Source organism: Vanessa atalanta, chromosome 27 (assembly GCF_905147765.1).
Source record: "Vanessa atalanta chromosome 27, ilVanAtal1.2, whole genome shotgun sequence".
Lineage (NCBI taxonomy): Eukaryota > Metazoa > Arthropoda > Insecta > Lepidoptera > Nymphalidae > Vanessa > Vanessa atalanta.
The window spans coordinates 3,667,674-3,684,355 of record NC_061897.1 but is presented as its reverse complement, the minus strand read 5'-3'; the positions used below and the strand labels follow the sequence as shown (position 1 = coordinate 3,684,355).

The 16,682-nt window shown below is 31.5% G+C and overlaps 1 protein-coding gene across 1 annotated transcript in view; it reads left to right on the top strand.

Moving 5' to 3' along the window:
- Window positions 1-4,606: 4,606 nt before the first annotated feature.
- The window catches only part of LOC125074222 (mucin-5AC-like), a 44,613-nt gene continuing 32,537 nt past the window's right edge, over window positions 4,607-16,682 (top strand). The window contains exon 1 of the mRNA XM_047685493.1: window positions 4,607-4,787. The gene's annotated coding sequence lies outside the window, so the exon portion shown is untranslated. The remainder of the gene's footprint in view (window positions 4,788-16,682) is intronic.

Sequence of the window (16,682 nt, the reverse complement as noted above, 5' to 3'; positions counted from 1 at the left end):
AATGCCCGAAAAAAATGTGGTAACGACTTCAATAGAATAAAGTTTTAATCACCCAAATCAAGCACATGTCGAATACCATTCAGCCAAGAAATCTAGTATCCCATCAAAACTTATAATACTCTGTCGGGACAATTACAATATTTCGAGTCAGTGAAGAATTCGTCGTCCAATGAAAATTTATTTGGACATCGATAACGTTTAAATTTAAATTGTTATGCTGCCTGCCAAAAACAGGGAAACATATTAAACTAATGTCGATCTGAATTTTCCCCCAAAGGTATTTACCGTTGTAAAAACCTTTGGCCGTCTGTGGAAATGGATTATTGAATAACAATATACTTAACCAAATCGAATAAAATGTATCCAGCAAAGTTGCTCTTTTAAATAAGATTACAATGATGTTAGTATTCACAATTATTGTTCTCAATTAGTTCTGTTTTGGAGACCACGCCCTAAGTCCAAGAAACTTTATCCAAAAAGTATTATTTTAATAAATAATAATATTTAAGGAGTAGTTTCGTCCTAACAATTCTTTTTCATTTGTTAAATGATAAATTGATTATATTTTCCGCCATTTTATTTTGCATGCGTAGGTATACCGTTTCACAAAAACGTTGTCTGTACTGTATGGAAGCTGAAAGCAGGGTTTACGAGTTAGTTTTATTTCTAGTATTAATCATAAAACAATCAAAATAAAAAAAAACTTTATTCAAGTAGGCTCATAAAAGCATTTTTGGATCCTCATGTTCCAGTGTCGAATTAAATGTAAAGCTATAAAGTATGTATATTATATTTTATGAAATATTTCATATATATTCTGAATAGGCAGTGTATTATCTTTACATAGTACATACATACATACATACACGTAGTACATAGTACTTTGTTTTACAAAGTCGCTTTTTCTGTCCCTATGTCCCTTTGTATGCTTAAATCTTTAAAACTACGCAACGGATTTTGATGCGGTTTTTTTAAATAGATAGAGTGATTCGAGAGGAAGGTTTTTGTATATAATACATAGACAATATAGTTAAGTAACACTGATAATTTTAAAAGTTTCTAATGTGATGTCGTAAATTTATAAATTTTTTTCACTTACATTGTAAACGCTGGCTGAACCCTACGAGATAGATCAAAATAATGTACTTCAGTATTGTACACCTTAAAACGGTCTTCAAAAAAGTCCGCGATGGTATATGTCTATCTCTTAGGGATTACCCACATTGCACCCGTGCGAAGCCGGGGTGGGTCGCTAGTCATAAATATATCGCGAAGCAGCCGTTAATGTACGTATTTCTTTCAGCTCTTTTCTTCAGAATCAATACAATTCAATATCTGCAGCATTACCCCATAACTTCATTCCATATGACTTTGAAAATGTCTCCTATACCTAAATGAAAAATATTATTTATTTATTACAATTACCAGTACCGTCTTTCGGAAATTTTACCGTGATGTTTAAATGATAATACACATACATAGCAGGTACAGATAGGCATTGGTAATTTGGTTATATTATTATTCAAGGGTTTGCATAACTTTAAAAAATTCGCGAATCGATACGGTGAGTTTCGTTTGTAAAACATGGGATCGAGTTTCGAGTGCAAATAAAACATATAGTAAGGGTGAAAGTGACAGTGGTAGTGGTAATCAGTGTTTACGCAGCAAACGTACGAGAAAGGAGGTAGTCCGATATGGACACTTCTAATGCCGTCAACATCTACCCGCAAACGTCAGTCTCGTGAACAAGACATTCGTAGATAATGTCGAAATATCGAGCTCCAACAAATAAAAATAAAAAACATGATAAATATCCCGTTTTAAATACTGTTAGTAATAAAAATAACCATGTTAATTTAAAATATTATATAATCTTGTATTGAATAATATGCCTTCTTTACCAATGTATTCTTTACAAATGATTTGAATTTATGAAACGGCAAAGTTAAATATGTCTGCGGAATTTTACTATAGAAACAGATATCTTGCCCCAAGAATGATTTATTTACAGCTTTCTTGACTTTTTCTTGACTTTCCTGAAACTTATATTCTTTTAATTAAGAATACCGATAAACTGGGTCGGATTTAGGGGACCGAGGCGACTGCCTTGGGGCCTCCGAACGAGAGAGGCTACAACAGAAATTCCGACGAGTTAAAAATATCTTAATATAGTCAAATTGTAATAATGTTATTAATTACTGTTTTAAAAGTTACCGATACAAGTAAATAAATTAAAGCTTATTGATTGAAATGATAATATTCTAATTAATTCATAATTTAATTATTAGGGTCTCTCCACGCCTTTGTTAGTCTAGGGCCTCCACTTCTTTGCGGCCCCAGGGCCTCCAGAACTAATAGGACACTGCCTTTAAGTATTTAATATATATATATATATCGCTATTAATTCCAATAATAATCACTAGGTTTTATTATGTTGTATTAAGATATTATTATAAATTTGTGCAATGTCTAATAATTATATTAACCTAACTCTTGTGTTTTATAGAGAAGTAAGGCCTTAGGTATTTCCCACTCAAAGTCAAAGTCAAAGTCAAAAATCTTTATTGAATATAGAAGTGATTAAACTTGCTTATTAATCGTCAAAACTCTACCACCGGTTCGGAATTTAACACCTCGGACCTGAGAAGAACCGGCGAAAGAAACTCAGCGGGATATATCGCTCTTTAGCGATTCTTTTGAGTTTTATAATTGAATAATTTTGAATATTTTCTGGGATCCTGTTGTAAAAACGTATATATTGCCCCAAAAAAGAGTTACTAACCCTGTGTAATCGGGTACTTTGAGTATCAAGTTTATTCTTGATCCTAGTATTAATGGATTGTACGTCATAATTTTTGGAAAAATCATTTACGTTTTTGCGTACATACATAACATTATCAAAAACAAATTGAGAAGCGATAGTCATTATTTAAATTTCTTTAAATTTACACTTTAACGAATCTTTTGGGCCCATGTTATAAATTGCACGAATAGCCCTCTTCTGCAGTACAAAAATAAAAACAAAAATAAAAAATTAAAACCCATGAAATTGATCAACTTGAACGCGCTTGAGATTGCGGCTGACAGCTAGTAGTAGATATCTTAAAAAATTCAGTAAGTAAGTCGACCTTAAATCATTATTGAAAAGTTGAGGAAAATATATTGTACCTATGAATTTTCATGTTTGGAAATTTTTAATATTCCTGATGCGCCTAATGCGCCTGAAAAATCTGAACATGACAACTAAACCAAAATACAATTTTTACTTTCTCTTATCAGTCTGTTAGTTATTTTCGGACTCCGAAACGTCTGCACCTATTTTGACGAGTTTAACTAATAGATAACTAATAGTTTTAGGTTAGTTTAATTTCATTAAAAGCTAATACTTTTCAATCCATAGGAAAGTATACAAAAAAAAAATAAAAATCGACAAAGTCTGAATGGCCCCGATTGTATATAAATAGACTTTTGTCTTATTTCAGTTTAGAAATTAAAAAAAAAAAAGGAGCACTTTATAATATTTATGATTTCGTTACATTCCAATTTCAATCAAATTTCCAATATGAATGTATCTTAAAACTAGTTCAATGTGTTCATTAATTTCTAGAATTAGTTTATTATAGATTAAGTCCATGTTAAACCTGATTTGTACCTAGAAAGTCGCCGTGAATGGGTCGCGTTCTCAGACTTCTCTAAGTTTAATAATTTAACTTCTCGTAATATTTTCCTCGGGTACCTTTATCGTAATTTTCTTTAAATATCTTAATTATTAAATGATAGATTTTTTTTATATTAGGTGCTTAACTGAAAAATATCTAAAGCAATACACATAAAACTTATACCAAAAGCGCGTTCTGGAGAGGGTTTTAGTATATACTGTATATATTCGTCTGCCGATGTCTATTTGTACGACGAAAGCATGCACACAATAATCAGTAACGTTTAGTTATAATTTAAAAAAAAAAATCATTTTTTGTCTGTATTATTTAGATGCTTGGTCTATATTTTTTAAGTTCTATTAGACTCTATAAACGTTTTTGGTGTAAGTGTTGTAGTTTGTTTTGTTTTAAAAGTGCAGCTGTAAAGCTACCATTGAGATTTTTATACCTAAGTTGAAATATGTACCAACCACTGTTTTTACCTATACATATATCTCATATGAGCCTCACGTATAAGCTAACGCAATGTGAATAAAAATAAAAACCTAGAATTATATATTATATATATTAATTAAAAAAAATAGTAACCTAGAAATATTATACCTACATTTTATAATTCTTCGAATACGACAAGGGCAATGGTTATCACCTTTGTTTTTATCTTTAAAAAAAAATCCACACGCCTAAGGAAAAAAAAAACTGTTTGTCAAAAAAATACAGTCATAGTCCCCTAAAAGCTTGTTCGCGTCACCCGATAAGCTATCGCCTTTCTTTCTGCAAGCTCGAGGAAAAAACTCACCGCAATCAGTGCAGCGAAGCGAAAAGTAACTGTTGGAAAGTATACATGACCTGCCGAGAGGACGAGCGGGCAACAGCCACCTCGCTCAGTAAGACCGTAGTCGCCTAGCGGTCAAGGCTTTGCGCTAAGCCGGGAATTAAAAAAAAAATAAGCAAAAAGCGCGCGCGTAACTGTCAATGTCATTTAGTTGACAATTAAAAAAAAATATTCTTCTTTTTAATTTTTGTATTGCTTCTGCTGTTAGTCTTATTAGTACAAACAACCGTTAACTCAGTGCCGCTGGATAATGAGTTCGTGATTGTGGATAAAACTCGGAGTCCGTTAAACAGGTGAATATATTTACCTATATTAAAATTACTGCACGTTTATTTTATCAACGAAGTGTATTTTTATTTAATTTTCTATATATAAATACATGTGTTATTGCATTAGTTGTCCTCTTTATATTAAAAAAATAAATATTATAATTTGTATATTATAAGTAGTAATAAAATATTTTAAAAATATATTTCACAAGAAATTCACAGTACAAGTAATGGTTGAAAGAGTACGTTTTTTCATAGTTATCATTGCTCAGTCGAGACGATCGGGAATAACGGCCCTGCAATCATAGGTTGTTGCTCTTCCTACCGCCAGCACCCAAGAAATAAAAACTCGTTTATTAAGGAAATAATAATAACTAAAAACCTAAGCACATTAATAACACTCGCACTATAAATAATAAAAACATAATCTCGTTTTCATGCATTTTATAAATATAAAAAAGTTCATTATATAAAACCTCTTTTGACAAACAAAAGACGATTCAATTTAAGAACGCCGTTTAATAATTCAATTTGCGCTAAAAACTTGTTGTAAAAAGTACGGCGTCGTGAGTTTGTGTTCCGTTGTGTGAATGTAGGTCAGTGAAATGATCGAAACACGGTCCCGTATGGAATCCGACCCGGACGACCGCGGCCGATTTTGTTGTCACCGACACTGACCGACATTCTTTTATTATTCTTACTTTATTCAAAATTTTTTTCGCGAATTCCTCTAGTTGCTCTATAAAAGACCTAATTTTTATATTTAGTATGGCAACAATTAAATAAATTAAAATAAAGTAGGCCATACACTTATGTGCCATAAAACATGTGGAGGATGGGTTACAGTATATAATAAAAAATAACTATGTATTCAATTCATCAATAAAACATAAAATAAAGAGAGCATTGGTTAATTTAAAAATTTTCGTTTATTTTATCTCCGCCATAAAATCTTTTTTAAAAGCTTACGTCAAATCGTTAAGTCAAAAACAATATCGTAATTAGATTTTCGAAGTATCGAATGGGTACTTACAATTCAATTGACTTACTTATGAGATAAGTTCGAGATAAGCAGGTTCCGTCGGGGTCATTAACATCGGAGAGCCTTTGCTCGCCTCGAGAAACGGAAAGTTTAATTTAGCCGTTATACATTGCGTTTTTAACATCCATGTTATGTATTTGACATAGTATCCTACTTTTCTATGCGTTCGATATTTGACAACCAAATATGAAAACTTTTTTTTTCTAATTGTAGGCAAAAACCAACCCACGCGGGGTTGATCTAAAAAATTATTATAATTATAATACAATCGATTCAAAAGACTTTTACTGGTGGAAGGACTCGATACAGACTCGTCCAGTCTAGTAACATTCACTCACCAGTCATTCAACTATTGGGAATAATTAATAAATGATTCGATATTATTCCCAATAAAAAAAATAAAAAATAAACCTTTATGTTTTGTGTTGATAATTAAAAACTTGTACTATATAAATTATACTTACATTTATATAACAAATAATATATATGTACATTAGAAATGAAACTGACGTCTTAACAATTTTAATGTAAACTTACTTAATGTAATAACTTAAGAGGTAATTTGTAGGTTTTTGTCACACGCCTAAAGAATTGTCTGTTTCCGAACTTAATTTTCTGTTTGACTGAGTAAATATACTATTGTTTTTTTTTTTAAAATAATATAACAAAAAATATTCCAAGAAACGGTCAAATGTTTCTACATATGTTTACTCGTTTAACTACTTATAATTATATATTTTTCGAAATTTAGCGATAATATTTTTACCACAACTAAATTTAAAATTCGTCCAATTGAAAAATATTACTGTTAAACATTGCATAAAAACGCAAAAATAAAGTCCAGTTGACAATTAAATTAATAAAAAAAACGATACCAAAATAAAGAAGCAGATATGCTTAAAAACTCTCTACGATAACATTTAAACTCTAAAGAATTACCAGTAGCATTTAAAGGATCTATTTTTTATGTTAAATATGTGAAAGTATTGATAAAGTCGAAACTCTGATTGTAATGCAAAATATTAGTGTAAAATACCCGCATAGGGTTGTGAAACATTCAGGAAAAATCGGTAAATTCGATTTTTTGTTACGCAATAACGAAGTGATTTAATTGTTATTAATATATGTCGCACATTTAAAATGAGAATACATTTAGTGTTCTAATTTCACACACACACACACTTATACTAATATGCGAAAGTAACTCTGTCTGTCTGTTGCTCTTTCACCAACAAAACACTAAACCGAATTGATTGAAATACGACATGAAGAAAGCTTGAACTACAAGGAGTCCTTGGCTTATAAGCCTATAAGGCTTTTTATGCCTAAAACGTAACGACCAATCCCTAAAACGAGAGCGTACTTACTAGCTATAGCTAGCATATATACATTTGAAAATTCAAATGTATATATACAGAGATAAAAAAATGTATACCAAATTATAATAATAATAAGTGCCACATGAAAAGGTAGGAACTGAAAAAAATGATATAAAACTTTAGTTTAGTGATGGCGAAAAGTCTTATAGTAAAGAGTATTTTATATTTCAAAATGGCGCAAATATTCAACAATTTCCAAGAAATCCCTCCCCCATTAAACGAACATAAATTCACCATTAATCAAATTAATGTTGAACGAAAATATCTTTTCCAATTCTAATAGAATTAGAAATATATATTTTTAACGCCAACAATCACTATGAATAACTGTCGTGTGAATTTAAAAAACTTAAATTAACATACAATGACTAGCAACATATATCAGCGAGTTATAGATTCTAATCACGCTTTGAAGTGATATATCGGATGTTCCCCACACGGAAGTACGCGTTTCGCAAAAATGCATAAGACTCGAATCTACAAAAAGGTATGACTTCGATTTGGACTTCTCATTATGTGATCTTAGCATTTGAAACCTTCAAGCGTTGATATATATAGGTACGTGAAATAGAAAAAAAAAAAATTTTCCTCAGAAATCGTTACCGAAAAAATATTACAGAAATGTTTATGTTAAACTACACGACATATAGTATATCCTCTTCGTTAAAATAATATAAAAATGATTAAAAGTAATTTAAATAAATATGCAAAGTACCCTGATGTTATTGTTATTAACTTTTTTCCTAATTTATCTATTAAGTTTTTTTATTTAAAATATTACAATATACCAAGGAAGCCTTTGGTTTAATTTCTGTCGTATTGTTACGAGCGAATCGCCATCGGTAACGCCCAATCGAGTAAAGTCAACGACGTCGATATATCTATCAGAGATCAGTGTTATTAGGACGGCTCCTATTATATTAAATCTTAACATTTATCGTCTTTAACCGCATCGAATAAAAAATTGACAGATATCAACGGCTCCTAATATAAACTTACCATTTGACGTCCGTCTTCCTCACAGTAGTGACCCTTGCGAGTACAATTTTCAAAACAAAATATAATCAGAAGTTCAATAATGATCATGGCACTTGTTATTAGGACTGGTCTTATTTAGTATTGACGCCTTAAAGCGCATCCAACAAGATACTATCATTGATTATAGTCGTTTTAATGACAAGTTCAATTTAATCTCCCCATACTTTAAAAGTTTTTGATATTAATGCAAGTCGCGCTACCTAGAACGCTGAGAGTATAAACATTATTTAAAAGGAATTCTAGGTACTTCAAAGCAAGCTAAAACTTAATGCACTTTACTTAATTCACATTCCAAGTTTCTTATAAGTAAAACGAATAACTTATCGTTTATCAAAAGTCTTAGCTTTAAATAAGTTGGAAACTATACTTTGACCTTGAACTATACCGAACAAATACCTTGAGAACTAAGATGTTATGTCCCTTGTGCCCGTAGTTAAACTGGCTCACTCGCCCTTAAAACCGGAAGACAACAATACTGATTGTTGTTTGGTGATAGATTAAAATAAAAGAGAAAATTCAGTGTTGTTTTCCTGATATTTATCAATTATGATTCGCTATGCACTGTGTCATTGTTATTGTAAGCCTCCTGTGTAACTGTATCACGTAAATAATTCAAATATGCCAAGTAATTGTCAAATCCGAAAAGTGAAAATGTAATTGCTTGATTCGTAATAGATAGTCTTACGCTATTTAAGAACAAATATCTAACTTGTTACAGCGAATGTGTTGTAAAATTTTGTATAAAATTGTACAAATAAAAATATCAGATAATAATTCTTGACAAAGCTTTCTAAACGCACCCGCAAACGTCAAACATGACCGCCTGTTGAACTGTCAAGTCATTGAATTTTATAGATTTAATATGAAAATATCTCGGATATTACGAATTTTGCGGATATATGTTGTTAGCCAAAACATTATTATTTTTTAACGATCTATAATTATGGATCAGATTTATCGTAGACCTGCATGAAATTATTAATATAAAAGTTTGTTATTTTAGTATGTGATGATTTAAAACACTAAATGTACTCTGTTTCGACTAAAAAAAAGGCTTTTCTGTAACGATTAACTGGAATGCTTACTAAACCGATATACATAAATATACCAGAAAATGAAGCGATTTTTGGATATGATTTTAGTATTAATAATACAATTATATATTACCTGCCGCCAAACAGCAATACTCAGTACTGTTGTGTTCCGGTTTGAAGGGTGCGTGAGTCAGTGTAACTACAGGCACAAAGGACGTAAGGCGCTTTTGCAATGTAGGGAATGTTTAATATTTCTTACTGAGCTATTGTCTATGGTGGTGACCATATATCATCAGGTGGCGGTGTACATCCGCCTACCTAATGATATTCCGCCTATTAAATATATATAGGTATATAAACAGCTACACTCCGTAGTCTCACCAGATTTTAGACTATTCACATGACAAGCGTGAATTTCTTTTTTTGTTATTATCACATTTTTCATCTTAATCATTTTATAATTCATCGTGTGTAATGCGCTTTAGAAAGAATATTCGTCTACAATTATGCAGCTTTGCCATTAATAAAGGCCAGCAACGCACCTGCAAGCCCTCCGGTGTTGCACATGTCGATGGGCAATGGTAGTCACTATCCATTAGATGAGCATCTTGCTCGTTTGCCAACTATGACATAAAAAAGGTATCCCTATATATTTTCTTTTTCTTAACAAATAAGTATTAGGTTATTTTGGATTGGTTGTTTTATAAAAAAAAGGCAGGATTTCATCTAACGCATGTAGGTTGCGTGCGCGCGTGAAGAAAAACGCTTCACGCGCGCCACCTGATATTATATAAACAAAAATTACTAGAACTTGAACCTGGGATCATTGGTTCAAAACAGATCTTAATTAACCCACTTGACCTAATGGGCCTTAGAGCTGGCTGAAAGTTAGTCATGGATAATAATTTATGTCTGTGCCTACCAAAAAACTTTCACCGATTAAAAAAAATTACTAAAATCAATTTATTGCTAAATAAAAGATGCAATTAGCATGGTTATTGGAACGAATAAATCTGAATATAATATTGTATTTTAATTAGAATGAAGTGTGGTACCGTTAGGATAATCGACGTAAATGGTCCGCAGGAGTGACCGACCAGTTTGCGAGAAATGCGTGGCGCCTTCCGTGATGATATACTCGTAAAATTCTTTGAATTCTTGTCTGATTTTGTTATTAAAATATAATGGACGAGATTCTTTCAAAAATGTCATTTGGCATGGTGACTACACGAATGATCGATGCTATCGAAAAACAACGTTAATTAAATTAAAAAAATGATATAACATTTTATTATCCTACATATTTTTTTTTTCATACAAAGACCTATATTACAAGTAACAAAATAACACCTCTTTTTATTGCCTCCACTGATGATAGGAGGGCTGGTTAATTTTTTGCTCAGAGCATTGGAATTGCCACTCAACGGGGAAATGCAGATAACATTCTTCCGACCATTCTAAACGGTCACGATTTGAACAGTAACTATTTTTATTTTTACATAATTAAGACCTTCGTGTAAATAATTCTGATGTATATAATAAAAAAAAAACATAATGTAAACATTTTTCAAAACAATATCTACGTTATTGTTTATGTATGAATCGATTTCACGCGTCGGCGCGTCGTTATTTAATTCGAGAAACCATTGCGACATATCGACGTTATCGAAATTCACGAAATTATCCTTCTTGCTTTCCGTTTTATGACTCGACGTTTGAGTGGCAAAGGTACTTTATCAAGATAAAATACTTTTTACACTCTTTTTTAAATTTAAATTATATTTTCTCTGATAAAAAAATCAACAACATAAATAACAACGATTTGGAAACGAATTTATGAATATGTAAATTACCACAGATAAAAAAATTGTGAAATTATGTATCTAATTCATGTGAAACTTTTTTAAGCTGGTAACATTACTTACAAGGTGACAAAACCATATCATTGACAGATTAATGTGCGTTATTTGTAAAAAAAAAAGTTGTTTGTCAAAAACTGTCGAATTAAGAGTATTTAACTCGCACGTGACTTCGCTTAGGCGAAATAATCTGTGCCTTTTTGGGACAAATAAAAGCAACAAAAAAACCTTTTTATTTCTTTTAAGTTGGACGAACAAATGTGCCACCTGTTAGTAAATAGATGTTAGTAGTTGTTGTTAAAACTTTAAGAAATATTAATGTTCCCTTAAATCGCCAATGGGCTACCAGCTTCGGCAACTAAAATGTTATTTCCCTTATGCCTGTAGTTACACCTTGATTCTGTATATTATACTTATATTATTTCCAAGTTTCATACAAGATAATATTTAATGCATAATATCACATTTAGTTCCATAGGAAATATATAAAACTACATATAGTAAAATGACGATCTATTAATACTGGGTTAACACCTCCTTTTTTTGAAGATGAGCTTACTTCCCACGCCGCTCAAATGCGGCTCAGTGAATATACGTGGTGGATTTTAATCCACTACAAGCAGATTTCCTCAGGATATTTTCTGCTAAGCACAAGATGAAAAATAAACATTAATCAAGCGCATTCAAATTCAGTAGTTCTTGCTTCCCTTGGGTTTGAACTAGGAGTAATAGTTTTATATTGTTGTGTACGGTTTGCGGTTTGAAGTTTCAGTTAGTGTAAAAGGCACAAGGGACATGTATTGGTGACCATGGGAATGTCTGCGTGTAACGGTGCCTATATACCAAGACTTGCTCCATTTGTCCTGAGCTATTTTAAATAAATAATTTAAAACGAATTTATATACTTATAACTAGTTGACACCGACGCGGCGTCTTCGCATGCGTTTTCGGTGTTTGATCTTCAGGTGTTAAATGTAAAAAGTATCTCTATGTTCTTCCTTGGAATACCAGTTTGCGTTATAACAAATTTTATCGAATTCTTATAGTGATTTGGCCCTGAGTAACAAACAGACATATTACAGTAATTTGCCATTTATATTATCAGAATAGATACTTCTTTTTATTACTTGAGTAATTGGATTATAAATTTAAGTCATTAGATATATATTTACATTAATCATTATAATACAGTTACTCGTTTGAACGGTTTGTTTACAATTAACGGTCGTAACGGACCGAAACGGTTTTAATGTCATCACGGATAACAAAATAGTTCTTATATATCATCGCCGTCCCACTATCAATTAATTCATTGATTCTATAATTAATTATTATTATGAAATCATTCGAATCGTGATAGCGCAGTGGATAACTTGGAATTCTTTACTGAAAACCTTTACAAATCCGATCAAGCAATTCAAAATATGTTTTATATCAACCTCACAAGATATTGCCTTAGAACTGTTCGTATTAAAGTCATGGATGATAATTTATTTCTGTGTCTACAAAAAATCTTTTACCAATAAAAAAAAATCAAAGTTATTTATTGCTAAATAAAAGGTTTAAAGTTCCAAAGTCCTGGGCCACAAAGGAGTGGCGGCCGTAATAAGTTATTTCGCAAATTAAATTGAACATTTTCATTCAGTCAAGTATGACTTTGTATGAGTAACTACTAACTGCAATAAATATAATATATTTAGTTTGTTAACTATTCGAAATCTCTATTGCAGGGCCCTCTCTTGTAGAGGGCCCAGGGTAGTTGCTCCGGTTGCCCTCCCCTAAATCCGATCCTGTATCTCGTGCTTTCTGCTGAAGAAATAAACTTTTCGTAATATCGGTCTTACAATATATTCATATGGGGTAACTAGACAATGTATTTATTTATCGAAATAGATTTCGAGCCTCAATTGGGAATATTTTAACATAGTTGATATATTTACAGAGGATTCACAATATTATGTCTATCCACATACACGTGTAAGAAAACATTGTATACCCACGATAAGTAATCTTGGATTGGACAAGATATTAAGTTCTTTGATGGTATACCTCAAATACTTATAACATTTAGGTAGAAACTATATATGGACCAGAAATAACTCTACATTAATTCTAAGCTTGTAAAATATCGATTCAAAAATATCATAAGAGCCTAGTTTAATACTACATTTTAATACTAAGAGCATTTGAATTTAAGAAAAAGGATCTCATCGGATAGTAGAACAATTGTATACTATAGCCGAGATGGCCCAGTAGCTTGAACGCGTACATCTTAACCGATGATTTCGGGTTCAAGCCCAGGCAGGCACCACTGAATTTTCATGTGCTTTATTTGTGTTTATAATTCATCTCGTGCTCGGCGGTGACGGAAAACATCGTGAGGAAATCTGCATGTGTCTAATTTCAACGAAATTCTGCCACATGTGTATTTTCTACCAACCCGCATTAGATTAGCGTGGTGTAATATGATCCAAAACCTTCTCCTCAAAGGGAGAGGGGGCCTTGGCCCAGCAGTGGGGAATTTAGGCTGCTAATTTAATTACACACGACGTCTTATATACACGAGCTTCCCTCGCTCGTTCTAATATGCAGAAAAAAACTGGTCTGTTGAAGGTAATTAATGAACGTGGAAGGGTGCGTCTTCGTGACAGAATAGTAGAAAAAATCTATATCTAATATGTATAAAGCACATATAACGTTTCAAATAAAATAAAATGGACAGGGCAATTGTTAAAATATCGAATTTCATATTTGATGTATTCATTTGATTCTATAAATCAATCACTTAATTGATATGTGTATGTGCTGTTGTTAAATAATTAAAACGAGTGATATGTCGGAATCGGAACTTTTTGGTAGAATTCACATTGAGATTTCCATGCTTAATAATGACATAATATGTTTTTTAATTAAGAATTAAAAATCGCCTAACGAAGGTATTCAACTACTTTGATTGTTTTAAAAAAAGGTTACATTACTAATTTGACATATAGATTTAAAATATATTTTAAATAATATATTTAGAGAATGCTATAATTTTAATGGAAGTGAATGAAATAAATGTAAACAAAACCGCGATTGCCAAGCGTTGGTTAAGACGTGATCGACTTTGACACAGTTTAAGAAGTATCTTGTTGTAGAAGATATTATATTCAATGTTAAAATAAGTATAACAAGAATAATATATATGGCAATAAACTTGTTACCTCCGTCACGTAATGACGTAAGTCAAAAACGTAAACGCTTTATATTTAGTCTTTAACTTATTGTGAAATTGGAAACAGTTTTGAGTAACCTCCTAATCATCACATATTCTAACACTAAATAGCAATAATCAGTACTGTTGTATTTCGGTTGGAGGGCGTGCGAGTGAATGTTATTATATGAACAAGGGATGTAACATCGTGACGTTGTAAGGGATGGGTAACTTTACTTACATTTCTTATGTCTATGGTGAACACTTACCATCACATAGTTTATTTAACAGTATATCTACCTAATCTAAATAAAAAAAATACACTTAATAACTTTTAAAATATCGATATATCGATAAACATACCTTATTTTTATTAACAAGATATTTGTATATTATCGCGCATCAACCAATAATGCTGGGATGATTTCGAAAACGGTTAAATCCCAGAACTATTTCGGGCATGGCGGTGCACTTTCTCTTTCCTACTCTCACGATACAATACGAAGTCAATCCAAAACGATGAGCATGCCTCATAACCCCGGGTTGCTATTAAGAATATCTGTTTAGAGAAGCTCAACAACTTTGTGATAGTCCTACCCGGTATTTATGAACTCAGTACCCGGTAATCCACATTCCGATCTTGTGTTTTGTGATTTGAAAATGAATTGAATTTTTTTTTGTAGTAATAGGGATAGAATCTCTAAATAGTATAACACAAAGTCTCGCCGTCTGTACGCTTAGATCTTTTAAACTACTGAACGCATTTTAATGCGGTTTACATATATGTTACCGGAAATGTATGAAATCTAGGAATTGTATACAAATCCTAGAAAATTTATACAATTCCGAAGCCTTTTAGGAAATGTATAAAATATTGTTTGAAAAACTATTTAATACATAAATCGTATCATATTAGGAAATAAATAGAAAAAAATCTTTCTGTAATAAAACACGTTGTTAAAATGAGAATTATTTTTTATTAAAGCACTTGTTGAGACAACAACGTCCAGGAAACAATCCCCGCGTACCCATTGATATCTCAAGTGTTTTACATTTACGATTGCTATTGATGTATCTTATATAACTTATTTTACAGATTTCCGTGCGATTTTAGGAATTACATACATTTCTTAGAAATTGTATGTAATTCCTAGATTTTACACATTTTCGGTAACGTATATATAATACATGCATATTATAACAAAGAAAACCGGAGAGTTTCAATTTTACTAGTCGAAATGTTTCTTTTTAGATTTGTTCTTCGATCTGAAAGTTGTATATATATCCTTATTGTACCCGAGTAAAGCCGGGGCGGATAGCTAGTATATACAAACAAGTAGTAAATACAAACAAAAGTATACTACTGTTGAAAACCGCAGCTTAAAATACCTAAACATCGCACGACCGACATTAACCGCGCTTTGTTAACACGCATTCAAGTATATAATTTGCTACCTCTTCATAATGGGAATAAAGGGTTATCAGTCGTGAAAATATAATGCTAACGATTTTAATCATCTCTGATATGTAAAAACTAGTGCTATACACTAGTGTTTGATTATAGCGCATACATATATAAATAAATCATTTAACCATGCATATATGTAATGTTAATTCCTTAGTAAGTTGTTAGCACTGCAAACTAACGGTTATCAGATTGTAAGATGCAATATGAATTATATATTTGTAACGAAAAACAAACGAATGTCACCATTATTAGAACGCATGAATTAAAAGTTAATTTTCTTAATCTATACTAATATTAATAGCGCGAAAGTAACTCTGTCTATCTGTTCCTCTTTCAAAGCAAAACCATTTTGAATTATTGAATTTCTGAAATTTTGTATAAAACAGGCTTGATCTCCAAGAAAGAACATAGGCTCCTTTTTTGCCTTTGGCGATGACTAGTAAAACAAAAAATACAGCGAGAAATTATTGACAAAATATTAACACAACACTAATGTCAGCAAATTTATTCAATTACACCAAGATAATATATTATAAAATATGTAACGTTAAATGTTACAAACCGTAGCTGAAATATATTAGACGCGCGTGCGAAAGAGACAGGAACATTCATTACCGCGTAGACGGTAGGGTCAGCAGAAGGCACTAACTTTCACACATACAAACATGTAGCTAACGGTAACACTGACACACATAGCATGATACTGACCAAATTACCACAGATTAAACATACGATAAACTAAACTATGTACAATTAAATACACAGATTAAATTTGTAATTACAGAGTAAATTTATTAACGATAAAAGATTTAAATTATACAGATACAAAATTTAAAAATAATGACGTGTTATCATGACCGTGTTCAACGGTAACAAGAAAGCTAGCACCTTAACATTAACGGC